The 13,933-nt window shown below is 44.3% G+C and overlaps 1 protein-coding gene across 5 annotated transcripts in view; it reads left to right on the top strand.

Annotated features, from left to right (window-relative positions):
• The window catches only part of kifc3 (kinesin family member C3), a 52,559-nt gene that overhangs the window by 1,816 nt on the left and 36,810 nt on the right, over positions 1–13,933 (top strand). For 4 of the 5 annotated variants that reach the window (XM_078544036.1, XM_078544032.1, XM_078544035.1 and 1 more), the window contains exon 2: positions 13,013–13,247. The gene's annotated coding sequence lies outside the window, so the exon portion shown is untranslated. Of the gene's footprint in view, positions 1–9,844; positions 9,971–13,012; positions 13,248–13,933 lie in introns of those variants that run through there. The other variant, XM_078544033.1, reaches the window with a different exon arrangement.

The following is a 13,933-nucleotide window of genomic DNA, read 5'->3' as shown; positions in this document are numbered from 1 at the left end:
AATGATGCTGGTCACTTTCTACCCAGCATACCCTTTGCTGACAAATATGTATAATCCAAAGCCAACTTTAGAGAGAACTACATTTCCTCAAAGTCGTCATGTCTCTTACAGTGGGTATATTTAAACAGAAGTGGCTGTGATCACTGCTCCTCTGAATTGTCCACTTATTCTTACTAAGCTTCAAACACGTTGTGCGCCACACAGCTCTCCCTCTCAGCATCTTCATTGTGTTCAAGCTAAAACTCCTCATACCGTCCCAAGGCCGCCTCATTTCCAGGAGCTCCAAACTGTGGCATCCCTTACTTTACCCTGTGGGTATTTTGCTCAGAGGTCCACTCATCTCCAAGTGTGGAGCTAGGTGGAGGCATTTCATCTACCCTCTGATCGTAACACAGGCTCGAGGTCATTATGAAGCTTGTCCAGGTGAAAGGTCAAGTTCTGGGAATTTCCTGATGGTTTTACAGTCTCATGGGTCAATTTTTTTATTTATTCTTTCATATGATGTGGGTGTCACTGACAAGGCCTGCATTTGTTGCCCATCCCTAATCACCCTTGAATTGAATGGCTTGCTTGGCCATTTCAGAGGGCAATTAAGAGTGAACCACATTGCTGAGTCTGGGGTCATATGTAGGCCAGACCAGGTAAGGACAGCAGATTTCCTTTAGTGATCCAGATGGATTTTTAGGACAATCAATGATAGTTTCATGGTCACTGTCACTGTGAATAGTTTCCAATTCCAGATTTTGTTAACTGAATTTAAATTCCATCAGCTGCATTGGTGGGATTTGTATCCATGTCCCCAGATTACCTCTAGATTACTAGTCCAGTTATATTACCATTACGCCACCATCTCCCTTAAATTGGACTCCTTCCCCCAAATTATTTAAGAAAACGCCACTGACCTGACATGATGCAGTGATGCCCTGTGGTTTGGCAAATGGGAGAGGGGAAGAGCCTGTCACCTTCTCTGTTCCATTGTTGTATCAGAGAGATTAAGTGTAGATTATAGTGGTCTTTTTACCGCCCTGAGTTACTGCAGTATATTCTGGCATGTGAGAAATCTGACACCCCATCAGTAAACCTGCTCTAATGGAGCTTCAAGCAGGGTCCTGATCGAGTTGACACCACCTTCCTACTCTAATAATACTAAATATAAACCTCCATTCTTTGTCCTCACCTTCCCTCATTCAGGCCACTCATCTCCTATTGAGACTGAAAAGCCCACATTTCTTCAGTCTGTCCTTGTTATTTCATTAAAGTAATGCTGCAGGCACTTGAGGCACATAGTGACTGGTTATACAGCAGAGATGATCTGAGTGTCCCTCAGGTGCAGTGTGGATGAGACTAGGGATACTGAAGCACTCGGCTGATTAAATGGTAACTTGCCTTTGCTGTTCGAGGTGAGTGCTGCAATAACTGCAGCATTGCTGATGTTACTTGTGCTTGTGCTTTGACCTGCACCAACAGAGCTGCCAGCCTGGGATCAGTCTGGCCGAGCAATGCTTTGATGTGGGTTCAAATGAAGAGACAGGGAGCAAACATTTCTGCTGCGCACAAACCGACTATGTTGCAGCTGCATGAAAACTGATTGAAGAGACAGGGGAACAGATGTTGCTGCTGTATATTCAAGGTCCACTCTGCCTGTTCGTTACTAAATCTGCACTAGCCACTCGCTCTCTGTGCTGAGTATGTGATGAAGCCTGGTAGCTATTATAAATCGTGATGAATTGTACTGTCTGGAATTCGAGCACAGGAAATGACTAATCTGTCAAGTTTCTGCATGTTTTCTTTACCTGTCTTCCAGTATTCCTGGTTTTCCCTTTATCTCACTGGTTCGTTTGAACATGAAGTGGCTAAGGAAATGTCTGTTAAAGCTGCTGAAACAGAGAATAAAGGTGCCCTACAAGCCTGTCAATATTAATCCCATATGAGATTATCTCAGTAAATGGGCTAATGATTAAGACTGACGCTCTCAGTGCAGACCAGTGGGGGAAGGGAGCACAAATGGTTAGAAAGTCTCTTGCTTTTAGTTACCTGACTTCTGTCTCCACCGAGTTTTGAGTCAGACCATTGAAAGATGAACTAATTGCTCCCTTGTGAACTGTGCAGGTTAGAAACACATTCCCACAGATCTGATACAGTTGGATTCAACCACATAGGTTGCAGCCAGTGCAGTTCAAGGAGTGGGGGGCACTGTTGTAAATGTTGACACCTTTAGTCATAGAACTTTGTGTAAAGAACTTTAATTGTGAGCAGGTCCCTGTGGCCTTAAATTCTGTTTTATCAGGAATGCTTTTGCTGCATTCTGGCAGTTTGTCATTGAACACCAACAGCTTTCTGGTTTCAGTTTTTACTACTTGGCACCACCTGCTCTAATCAAACTCCGTAAGGAAATAACTCCTTTACTGCTGGATTATTCATGTTGGTGATGGGGGTGGTTAGAGGTGGATCATCAGGATGGGGGTTAGGGGCTGGATTGTCCAGGCTAGGATGGGGATTAGGGGCTGGATTGTCCAAGGGTGGGATGAGGAGTTGGGGCTGGTTTGTTGTAGCCAAGGTGAGAGTTAGAGATGGATCATCTGTGGCCAGGATGAAGATTAGGGGCTGGATTTTCCATGTTTGGAGAAGGATTGGGGCAGATTTGTCCAAGGGAGGAGCAGGAATTAGGATCTAGTTTATCCATGGCGGGTTGGAGTTGTGGGTGGGTGGTGGGAATTGGCAGAAGATGGGTATCTGCAGCTGATTGTTCACTTACTGTGGTGCAGGACTGTCCCCAAAGCCAACTATGTTTGTAGAGAACTTTAAGGTTGACAATGGGAGGCTGCGATTGTTGGAAGGGCACTAGGGTGAAGAGTATGTGTAGAGGGGCATTTCTGGATTGAATTGTCTGACCATATCACTTGTTTTTATTAAGTCAAGTGGCCTTTAGTTCACTGAAATAATTCCAGTCTGAGTGGAAAGGCGGAGTGCTCTGGAGTGTTACATTGGGGCTTGTTCTATTGGATGTTTTCAGTAAAACTAGGCTGGTAAGGGCTCCCATCGTTGCACATCAGTAATTCAATGCTTTGTTTTTAAACTGTAGATAACTGTTAAGTTGGAGCATGCGGGTTTAATAACTGTCTGTGCCCCAAAGCAGGCTGTGAGGGAAATGTCTGTTTCCTTTATAACCACCATCTCCTTTTGATGTGTAGCACAGAGTGTACATGGATGCTTAGTGTGTAACTGCACTGCACCTTGTGGTTTTTTTTTTATTGGTGCATGGGATGTGGGCATTGCTGGCACGATCAGCATTTATTGGCTAACCCTAATTGCCCTTGAGAAGATGGTGGTGAGCATCTGCCTTGAATCGCTGCAGCCCATGTGGCTTATTACACCCACAGTGCTATTAGGGAGAGGGTTCCAGGATTTTGACCCAGCGATAGTGAGGGAACGGTGATCTATTTCCACGTCAGGATGGTGAGTGATTTGAAGGGGAACTTCCAGGTGGTGGTGTTCCCGTGCATCTGCTGTGCTTGTCCTTCTAGGTGGTAGAGGTTGCAGGTTTGGAAGTTGCTGTAGTGAATCTTGTAGATGGTACACACTGCTGCCAATTGCTTGCGCCAGTGGTGGAGGGAGTGAATGTTTAAGGTATGGATTGGGTAGGGTTGCCACCGTCCAGGATTGGCCTGGAGACTCCAGGAATTGAAGAACAATCTCCAGGATACTGCTGTGTGCAACCCTGGAGAAAAAAGATTGTTTTTTTTCTGTTGTTTTCTTTGAATGTTTTTCTTTACCAGATATGAAAATATTGAAAATGGAAAATAAAAGGCTGTTTGGCTGACAGTCAAGCTTCATCCGATTGGATAATCAGCTTTTTACTTTCCAATTGGCATAGGAATTCCAGTGTGCCATGAGGATGGAAGTGTTGGCCAACTAATGGTTGGAGCATGGGGGAAAGTCATGTGACGAAACCTCCATTAACGCACAGCTGCCAATCCAAATGGGGTCCCAATCCTAATGGGGTCCCAATCAAGTGGGCTGCTTTTTCTTGGATGCGGTCGAGCTTCTTGAGTATTGAGGAATCTTCACTGATCCAGGCAAGTGGAGAGTATTCCATCGTGCTCCTGACTTGTGCCTTGAGGATGGTGAACAGGCTTCAGGGAATCGGGAGACGAGTTATTCATCGCAGAATTCAGTTCAGTTTCTGGTCAATGGTAACCCCCTGGATGTTGATGGTGGGATTCAGTAATGGTAATGCCACCGAATGTCAAGGGAAGATAGTTGGATCCTCTCTTGTTGGAGATGGTCATTGCGTGGCACTTGTGTGGCACAAATGTTACTTGCCACTTATCAACACAAGCCTGAATGTTGTCCAGGTCATGCTGTATATGGGCAAGGACTTCTGAGGAGTCATGAATGCTACATCTTAGCCTGACTGGGTATTTAAAAACATTTCTGATTAGGTGAAAATTTATCTGAAAAAGCTTGTTCTCAGGCTAAGGGTTTTTGTCCAACACAGATTGAAGCTCCTTCTCTGATCTGATGCATCAGTGCTGTCTGTCATCTCTACCTACCTCAGTAGAGTCTCTGCCTCATTGACTGACCTTGTGGCCCTAAAGCGAGGTTCATAATTTTGTATCCATCTGGATTTGCAGGTCAATGCAGTCAGCAAGGGAGAAGACTTTCCTCCCAGAATTTGAGCCCAGGTCTTGGAGGTGGAAAGTTCAGTGTTTAATTCACTGCACCAGTTGGTCCTTATTTTACATTGTCTTATTTCAGGTGCTTTGTGATCATGGTGCTATTTTAACACTGTTTCAGTGAGACCCAGTTCAGGATCCACACTGTTGCCGATTCCTAAACCTCTTTGTCTCCCTACTTGTCTCTCCTTTTACAACTCTTTCCTCTATGGCCTATCTCTTTGTGACTGTGTCCAATTTTTTTTGATAACTTTCTTGTGAAGCCTCTTAGGATGCTTTACTATAATGTAGATTCAGTATAAATGCAGGTTGCTGATGTTCGTCACTGCCCCCCACCCCACCCTGCACCCCCACCCCACCCTGCACCCCCACTTTTCAGTTGTGTATCTCATTCTCTTGGTTCTCCAGTGAAGTGAGTGAACACTAGTGACTCAAGTGGAGGAAGCTCACATTGCAGAAATGAAAACACTGCAACAACAGAGTAAAACACTGGTTTGGTTTTGTGTTTTACTGAATGGCTTCCTGTAGTGGTTAATGTAGACAGATGGCTTGATGCAGCCTTGAGACCCACGGTAACCATGTAAACAAGCCAGAGGGCAGCATAGGAGGACTGCTGCTTCAATGTGAACGCCTCCCAATAGTTTTTTTCCTTCATCTCTCCTCATTAAAGGAAATGAATGACTTTGAACTTTGCTTCATGGTAATTCACCTAAGATAAATGGGGCTTTCCCCTTCTGACTTTAAGTTCTGGGAGTAAGGCTCTATTAAATTATTAGGCCCTCTATTTGCTGCATCCAAAGTTCTCTTTCCCTTTTAACTGCAATTAAAATTTGCCAAAATATTTCACTTTTGAAATTTCCTGCACCTCCTGCCCATCTAAAGAAATCTTAAATTACTAAATTAACAGCCTTTTTAAACTACATATTGTTCCTTTTTAAAAACAGTGTTTAAACATACATTCTTAACAAATTGCACTTTACAAATTCTTGGTGGATAATTAGGCACCTAATTTCTTGCCTCGTTTTGTTCCAGCCCTCCCTATTATTGTTTACTCGTTGCACGAAAAGCTGTTGACCTTGAGATTTAAGCACATGATAATTTGCAAATGGGAATCTCTGTGCCTGCAATTTGATATTTTTTAAAAACCTTTTGCTTCTCTTGTTTCTGATCCCCAGATAACCTCTGACCTTCTGCAGTTTGGAGGAAAGCTAGTTGCAATTTGTGGTTGACACTTAAAAAAACAGAAATCAGCGAGAGTGGTTTATGCCAGCAGAGGAATTTCTTTCTGGAGTGGTGTACGTTTGGCAGACGTGTCCTACAGGTGCTGTTAAAACACCATCGGGCCAAATCAGTTGTTGGAGATCTATTGTCTGGGTATGTTTGGATTGGATATGCCACTGGTTATGGTGGGATGGGAAGTGGGTCAAACGGTGACGAGGTCAGGCATGAGCGCATAGTCAGTGAGTATATCTGCGTAGAAACTCCCTTTGCTCTTGTTTTCCTGGTCATTAGCAAGCCCAGAGAAACCCATACCCTCTTTTTGACAAAAGGAGGAAACAACTCGATAGCCAGTAGTTAAGCCTTCTACCTGGAAAGTTATTATAGATTGAGTTGTGCTGATACCACTGGTACTGGACAGAAGTGGGTTCTGATTAAGCCCACCACCTTGATCTGCATTGTGGTGATTGGTCCAATTATGCAATTTCTGCACTGCCCTTGCTTATTAGCATTAATAGATTTCCTTGCATTGCTCAGGGATAGTACCACTGCCATCAAACTGGCACTGCTGGACCAGGATGGTTATGGCTATCTATTGTAAATACCTGGGTTGGGAGTTTAGCTGGGGGGTGTGGGGGGCAATGGGATTGGGGATTTGGCCGGGTGCTGTGTCCTGGGTGTTTGGCTGGCGGGGGTGGTGGTTTGGCCGGGATTGGGGGCTGGTGTAGTTTGGGGGCTTCGTCAAGTGCTGTGACCTCATTTGGGGGTTAGTCCAGGTATTGGAGTGAATGTATTGGGGGAATCATCCAGAAACACGTCAGGTTCCACATGTACGCCGATCACAACTAGCTCTATCTCACCGCCCTCCTTTTCAATCCTTCCACTGCCTCTGATTTGTCACACTGCTTATTTGACACCCAGTATTAATGAGGAAAACTTTCCCCCAACTAAATATTGGGAAGACCAAAGGTGTTGCCTCCTCTTCCACAACAAACATCATTCCGTAATCACCAGCCGCACCCTCTGTCTGAGGTTGAACCAGACCGTTTACCACCTTGGTGTCTTATTTGATCCTGAGCTGAGCGTCTGAACTCTCATCCGGTTATCACAAAGACTGCCTGCTTTCACACACACGTTTCACCTGTCTCTACCCTGTCTAATTTCATCTGCTGAAAGCCTTAATCCTTACTTTTTCACATGTACCCTTGGCTATTCCAATGCTCTGCTTGCACCCTTTGGAAAATTGAATTTGTCCAAAACTTTGCCCATATCCTAATTCGTACCAAGTTCCGCCCACCCATCAACTCTGTTCTTGCTGATGTACATTGGTTCCCAGTCTGGCCAAACCTTGAAATTAAAATCTCAACCTCATTTTCAGATTCCTTCATTTAATCTCCAACTGAGATACCTCTTCTCTTCCAATTCTGGCCTTTTAAGCACCCCAACTTTAATGTTCTTTTCAAAATATATTTTATTCATAAAATTTGTAAAAATACATAACAGTTCAAATTTAATATTCCATAAAATGCAGTACAATTCAGTTTCTTTACAGTATGTGCCATTCTTGAGATGCCTCAGTACTTAAATTACAGGTTACATGTACAATATACATTTCATGTCCAACATTCTCTGGTACAGACCTGCTGAGTTTTTCCAGGTATTTCTGTTCCCATTCTCTGGTACATCCAGCCCAAGGGGTTTTACATGGATTCCAGCCCCTTGGTGTATTGTGACAGGAGGGCCTCAGACTGTGGCCTTGCTTAAGCCTCTGTGGCATCTGCCGCAAGCTGTAGTACAATCCCCAGCAGGTAATCCTGGACCTTGGAATGTGCCAGACTGCAGCACTTGTTTGTGGACAACCCTTTACGTTGGAATACAAGCTATGTTCAGGCAGATTAAAGAGCACCTTTCATCGAGTTTATGGATTCCCAGCAGCACTTGATATTTATCTTGGTGTGTGTCCCTGGGAACAGCCCGTAGAGCACTGAGTCATACATTACAGAACTGCTTGGGATGAACATTGACAAAAAAAACACTTCCAGACTTGATTTGCCAAGGCATGTTCCAGAGGAGGTGAGCAATAGTCGCTTCTTCACAGCTGCCTCAAGGACAGCGTATGGTGGTGCTAAGACTCCAGGTGTGTATGAAGGATCTAATGGAGGACCCTTCTCACCACCAAAAAAACTATATCTTGGTGATTGTTTGAAAGTCCTCAGAATGAGGCATTATATCAAATGACTGACAGTCTGCTCAGGGAACCATCTGACAGGATCCACCATCTCTCTTTTCCCACAGGGCCTCAAGGTGTTATGTGCAGACTACTGCCTGATGTATTGTGGTCAAAGGTATTTTCCTGCATAAACCTTTCCACAAGGGGAAGGTGACATGTCCCAGTCCAACTAACTGGAGCAAGCATTCCGTGACAATGTGATCAGACCCATTCTTTGCAACACTGGGGACAGTTCGAGCCTCCACACATAGTATGCAAACATCAATTGTCACTGATGGTCTACACATAGCTTGATGCATCCGTGCACAAAGCTGATGAGGGTGACATTGGCTGCATTCTTTTCATCTCCTTTTATCGAGTGATTTGTAAATGGAGCCTCTCTGGGCACGGTCTAATTTTGATCTCCAGATGAAACAGAAGGTGGCTCCCTGTGCCACATACAGCAATAGTGAGAGCACCTCATACCTGATGACCAGGTTCTTGCCTGCAATGGAGAGGAAGTGTCACTTCCACGTGCCCAATTTCTGTTCGACGTTGGCTATATGCTCCTCCAGATTTTGGCACGTGCTCCAGCGCCTTCAGGTAACCTGACCTGATGGTGAAGGGTGATAGTGAGCTCAGTGCCCAAAGAACATGGCTTCACACTTGTTGCAATTTACTTTGGCTTCCATGGCCAGTATGAATGATTGTAGATGCTCATCAATCTGTTGACCGACAGCAGATCCAAGCCCAAGACGGCAACTTTGTCCTAGTACAGGGAGGCTTTGACCTGTGTCTCCACTGCCTGGCATGGTCACCCCTCCTATGCTTGCATCCTGCCCATTGTGCTGTATCTAATGTCCTAATAGGGAAGGAGATCTGCTGCCCTTACTTTGTCTGGCCTAAATGTGACTCCAGACACACAGCAATGTGGTTGACTCTTAAATGCCCTCTGAACAGGGCAGTTAGGGATGGGCAATAGATGCTCGCCTTGCCAGTGACGCCTCCATACCATGGACGAATAAAAAAAAAAAATCAATTCTTTTGCTGAGCCAACTAACCAGACAGAGGAGAGGGCAGCCTTGCTTGACTTCAGATTTGATCAGAAAGCTGTCCGATTCCCACCCATTAATGGAAACTGCCCTACCAATTCTGATTTTAATTGCTTCTCCATTAGTGGCTGTGCCTTCAGTAGCCTAGGCCCTTGGCTGTGGAATTTCCTCCCTAAACCTCTTCCTCTTCCTCTCCTCTTTAAGACACTTCTTAATACCTGCCTCTTTGACGAAGCTTTTGGTCACCTATCCTAATGTGGATCGGTATTAAATGTCATTCCTCAGTGCTCCTCTGAAGTGCCTTGGGATGTTTTATTCTATTAAATACAAGTTGCTGTTTACCTGTGTGTTTAAACTGACAGATGGTAGTTTGACTGCATTGTAAATTGCTGGATTAAGTGGGATGTGGTACAGAGGATTAATTTTGGGCATTGACTGAGGGATTTGATAACTCTGCATATGACCACTGATACTCATCTTACCTTTGAGTTTGTGGGAAAGGCTGACGATCTGGGTGGCGTTCAGTTCTTTCCAAAGATGGGATCAAAGTTCCATCTCATTCCCTGAGGCATTGTGAAGGCAGGAACATTCATTGGACAGAGTGTGTCAGGTGGGAGTGGAAGAAACTAGTGGAGTTGCATTGTTGAGATAGCTGACGAGCAGCAGTAATGGGCGTGCCGAGTAAACTCTGAGTGAGAGTTCGTGTTCTGTTCGTCAATCAGAGCCTGGCACAGAAATCCTGCGTCTTATGACGTTAACTGTTTTATTTGGATTTCTTTAGCAACATCAGAAAGGAACTGAGAAGTTGAGATAAGGTAGGAATCCTGTGTGCTGCCCTGGGCTGAGGAGCATAGTAACCCTGGGTACCCTGGGCTGAGTGACACAACTCCCCCCTTGGGCTGCCCTGGGCTTAGGAGTCTGTAATAAATTGAAAAATGGATTAGAATGTGAGTAAAAGTCACTTAAGAGTGGAAAATGTGCTTAGTGGTTAAACTTTCAGCCTTGAGGCAGATGTTCTTTTATGTTGCTACGCAATTCGGAGCTTGTGGCTCTTGTTCTACAGGCACAAGAAAACCGAGTGTTAGTTGCTTGCTGAACATTCCTGTGAATTTACAAACCTTTTGTTTGGTTCCAGTTTTCAACCCCTGCTCCCAGCCCACCCTGAGGTCAATTGGAGTCACCATTATGTGAGCCCAGATGACAATCGATATGGGGGTGGGGCTGGGGAAACATTCCTGCTAATAGCGTCACTGGATAGAAGAATTATTCCTTTAGATTGATCCAAACTTGGTTTTGGAAAATTGCCATCCCTCTTGCTGTCGTTGATCAGGAAAGAGGAGCAAGAAAGCTGCCCCCTGCCCTGATAGCTCATCCCTGTAGTGCAATGAATTATGTCACAAAAACAGAAAATGCTGGAAAAACTCAGCAGGTCTAACAGCATCTGTGGAGAGAAGGACTTAAAATGTCAACTCTGTCTTTCTCTCCACAGATGCTGCTAGACCTGCTGAGTTTTTCCCGCATTTTCTGTTTTTGTTTCAGATTTCCAGCATCTGCAGTGTTTTGCTTTTATCTTAATGAATTATGTCATTCAGTGAGTATATTGCTGAACATTTCAAATTTCCTAATCTTGTTGGAAGAGGTCAGATATAATACTTAATGGACACTGAGCTTTTAACCTTGGTGGTTAGTTGGTGCCACAGTGTGTCTGGTTGCAAGATCAGCTTTGCATCAGTACTAGAGAATTTGATGCCCATAATAAGAGTCGGACTGGGGTATGGCCTGTCATTACCATTTGTCCACCTCCACTCAACTCCTTTCCCAACCCCAGAGTGGCAGTCCCGATGACTGAAGCATTTGGACAGATAGTCGGGACCATCAGGTTACCTGTGTGATTGGATAATGGACTGAATAACAATCTGCGTGGATTTTTTGAAAGACAAATCATGTTTGACTAACTTGATTGAGTTCTTTGTTGATGTAATGGAGAGGGTTGATGGAAGGTAGTGTAGCTGGTGTTGTGAATATGGACTTTTCAAAAAAGGTTTGACAAAGCACCACATAATGGACTTGTTAGCAAAATTAAAGCCCATTGGATTAAAGGGACATTGGCAACATGAATATGAAATTGCTTGACAAAGCAGAGAGCAGTGATGAGCTGTTGCTATTTTGGTCTGGTTGGGGGTATATACCGTGATATTCCTTACAGGTAGGTACAAGGACTGGAGCTCCTTTTGATCTATACTAATGGGTATACAGCGCAAAATTTTGAAGGATTATGAATACAACTTTTAACACCTGGTTGTAAACAGTGAGGAGATTATTAAAAGGCTACAGGAAGACATAGACAGGCGAAATAGACAGACACCTAGTAGATAATATTTGAATGCAGACAGGTGTGAAATGGTACATTTTGGTAAGAAATTGAGGAGGGGCAATATAAGCGGTGTGGTACAATTTTAATGGAGGCGCAGAAACAGAGAAACCCGAGGGTGCAGGTACGTAAATCTTTGGCAGGACCAGTTGAGAAGGTTTTTTTCTTCAAAAAAAAGAGCTCTTTGGATTTATTAATAGAAGCAATGATTTAAAAAAAAAAGAAACCTTTATAAAGCACTGGCTGGACCTCAGCTGAAATATTATGTCCAATTCTGGGCACAGGCTTTGGAGAGGGCGCAGAGAGGTTTACTAGAATGGTGTCAGGCTTGAGGGGCTTTAGTTATGTGGAGAGACTGCAGAAACGGAGATTGTTCTCCTTAGAGCAGAGAAGGTTAAAATGAGATTTAATGGAGATGTTCAAAATCGTGATTGGTTGTGATAGAGTAAGTAAGGAGAAGCAATTTCCAGCTGGAGAAAAATCGGTAACCAGAGGATAAAGATTTGAAAAATGGTCGACAAAGAAGCCAGAGGCAGCATTAGTAAACTATTTCTCTTATGCAGCAATTTGTTGTGATCTGGAATGCAAAAATTGAATAGTTTTAACAGAGCCGCCACAGACATGATGCACCGAATGGCTTCATTTTGCACTATACCATTCTAATGTGGGAGACAGTCAGGAACCATTGGGTTACCTGAGCAAATCGATCATGTGGAGAGACTGGAAGGGACATTGGGTTACCTGGCATGACTCCAGCTGCAGGGGGAGTTTGTTTATTACCTGATCTGTTGAGTTTGGGAAAATAAAACCTGCCTCATTTATGGTGATGAGAATGATCCCAGCCGCTGTGCTGTGCCAGGCAGTTCTCCAGAGGCAGGGAACATGGGACTGAAGTGGGGTGGCAGGTATTCAGGACCCCTTGACCTTTTGTGGTTCAGGAAAGGTGCATACATGTGACTAATCTTAGCCCTATAATATGTTGTCTTATTGTTATTCTTTCCCCTTTCTTCCTGAGTGTTTTCCTCTTAAACTCTCAGGTCATTAATGTGAATGTTCCCTTTGCAAAAAGCAAGCCTACCTGTACATGTACTATTACTTCCTCCCTGCTGGAGTGGGGGAGTGGGGTGGGGTTAGGGAATACAACTGCAGGTCTGGATTGAATAACATTTAGGGATCAGTGAATATTTATGCAAGGTTTTCCCTTGTGAGAAAGTGAAGAGATGAGTAGACCCAGTGATGGAGTTAGTTGTTTTAATTTTGTGGACAGAGAGTCCCCATATTTTAACCACAGTTCATTTAATGTCCAACATCAAACCTCTCTATGCTGGATTGAAGAATCACACAAGGAGCTTGTTAGGTTTGACTGGGGCTTGGGTGAGATGGACAGTAGTTTCAGTTGTGATACATTTACAGAAAAACTTTACACATAAAGGGACGTAAACATCAGGCACAGTTGGCGGTAACTCATGCAATTGACATCCTGCAGATCAGCTCTCCCGGTTACTCAGCACAAGGACATTGGAAATATCATAGTGGGCCATTGCACGAGGGACAGAGCTTCAGTTGAACTGAAAGTCCAGGGCTTTGGAGAGTTATGGAGATCTGCGAATGAATGAAGCTGATGAACACAGGCCCCTCCCCTCCACACCTGTGGAACCAAGGCGAGTAAACTGGATGTGAAGGGCTCCCATAGCCAAGGAGATCCACTCCACATTGTGAAGGTGAGCAGAGTATGGCAGTTGAGCCTGTAAGTTGTGCCGCCTCAAATATAATGAGACTAAATGGGGCAGTGAACTGGCAGATGAACAAGGCACTGTACGGTAAAGTATGAAACAGCTTGAGGGGTTAGTTGATTTTGAACTGATTGTTTCTAAGCTGAGGCTCTGTGGGTAGTGTGAGAAACGGGTTCTGTCTAGTATTTTTACAGGTGTCTGCTCCAGGCTGCAACATGCCTGTCACATGAGAGGTTCTGTGACTTTTAACCATGTTCCATTATTCAGTGACTGGGTAGCTCTCGGATAAGACTGGTGCAACTGTCATATTCAGCTCTTCAGTGATTGAAATTAGCCCCATTTCGCCACCTTACCCGAGTGCCAGAACCTGATGAAGGCCAGGTATTCTGACACTAATTATTGCCTTCAGTTCGGAGGATACATGTAGGGAACATACTGTGCAAGATCATGGAGTATTAACCTTTGACTGTTGGTGTGTAAATCTCCTGCAATGTCTCTGTGCTACATGCCTGCTCCTCCCTGTCTCTGACTCAACAGTTCACTCATGAACCAGTTCAGACTTGAGCACAGAGATGGCTTTGCAGTTGGTCTAAAGCTGGCAATTAATGCTCGATGAATACCATGGCTCTTCAGAAAGTTCTGGATGCTTTGATGGCACTCAGTGTGACTTTACA

Source organism: Cetorhinus maximus, chromosome 6, assembly GCF_964194155.1.
Source record: "Cetorhinus maximus chromosome 6, sCetMax3.hap1.1, whole genome shotgun sequence".
NCBI classification, from domain to species: Eukaryota; Metazoa; Chordata; class Chondrichthyes; order Lamniformes; family Cetorhinidae; genus Cetorhinus; species Cetorhinus maximus.
Note: the sequence above shows the minus strand (reverse complement) of the source record. Positions and strands in the feature narration are given on the sequence as shown.